Below are 1,297 nucleotides of genomic sequence, written 5' to 3'. Positions count from 1 at the left end.
ATTCTGTTCAAGTCTGTCCGACTCGTCCAATCTTAGTTTACCTCCTCCGCAAATAAACTTCATTTTTGACTTCTGCCCAGAATCCTCGTGTTAGAGCCAATCCCAGTTATTAAAAATTCAAGCATGGCAAACCCCACAACATTAGAATCCTAATTTGCAGGCTCTGCTTAGCTGGTAGAGCCCGGTAGATTCTTTCTTCATAAGAAAACAAAGAATTAAGAAGTTGGCAGAGATCCCAATTTTCCGAAATTCACAACTGGAAGCAGCATATGATTAAAGGGTTGGCAAAACAATATTTATACAATTTAAACCCCCAATAATTTTCTCCAAAGAGAAAATACAATACAGAGTTGTAAACAAAAGAAGCCAGAGATCACAAATGACCCTAAGAAACACCCAAATAAGGCTTCTTAGTTAGAGATTATGAGATTGAGAACATACCAAACACCAAAACCGACCCAATCACACCATCAGAAGTCTTCAAATTTAAAAAAGAAAAAAAAAAACAAATTCTCTCTGAATTCCAATTTGCGGATTTCACAAACTAATCAATTCCTCCTCACCATTAATTGGATCCGCGGTCTTTATCCTTCATCTGTGCGCTGTGACCAGCGTCTCAATGAACCTCAGCCCGTCGAATCTCGGCTCGAATTTCTCCTTAGTCGAACTCTGTCCTCCATTCTTTCCACCCGCAGAGGTATAACCCTAAAACAACAACCAAACAACTCCTTTCAAAATCCGATTTTTATGAATCAAAATAACAGATCCAATTGTAAATCGACACAATTGAAAAATCAGCAGCATTTACGAGCTTACCGGAGCGGAGGGAGAGGAAGACGTGGAGGAGAGAGCCATGGTAGAGGCGGCGACCATGGAGGCGACGAGAGTACCGGAACCTTTCATTGTGGAAAGCTGCGAGGAGGAGGGAGGAGGAAAAGAAGAGAAGGAGACAGGTCGGAGCACCGGAACGGAAGCGGATTCAGGGGCGGACGAAACCCGACGGAGTTATTCGCCGGATCTCGACCCGAAAAGCTCTTCTCTTTCCTTTCCTGAAATTCCTGAGAGTTCAAGAAACGCTACCTGGCGAACTGATGGGGAGGAGAGAGGGGCTTTTATATAGGGAGGGGACGGAGGCGGGTACCGGACTTAACTGGATTTAAATTTTTGTTTAGTTCCGCGGAGATTCCCCTTTGCCTCGCTGTCGCGTTTTGAGTGGTTTGATGATTCTGGGCCGTAGGATTTGAACGGTAAGCGGATCCGTGATTCTGAGGAGGGTGGGGCCCGTAAGAGGGTGAAG

General features: G+C 44.6%; 1 non-coding gene across 1 annotated transcript; it reads right to left on the bottom strand.

The window, feature by feature from the left end:
- Window positions 1–273: 273 nt before the first annotated feature.
- On the bottom strand, window positions 274–1,087 carry LOC101298673. The gene is made up of 2 exons (XR_185452.1): window positions 817–1,087; window positions 274–705 (listed from the first exon to the last, which is right to left on the bottom strand). It is a non-coding gene; the product is annotated as an uncharacterized LOC101298673 (transcript).
- Window positions 1,088–1,297: the final 210 nt, after the last annotated feature.

This window comes from Fragaria vesca, unplaced genomic scaffold (genome assembly GCF_000184155.1).
Source record: "Fragaria vesca subsp. vesca unplaced genomic scaffold, FraVesHawaii_1.0 scf0512956, whole genome shotgun sequence".
NCBI classification, from domain to species: domain Eukaryota; kingdom Viridiplantae; phylum Streptophyta; class Magnoliopsida; order Rosales; family Rosaceae; genus Fragaria; species Fragaria vesca.
The sequence above is the reverse complement of the archived record's forward strand: the minus strand, read 5'-3'. Positions and strand labels throughout refer to the sequence as shown.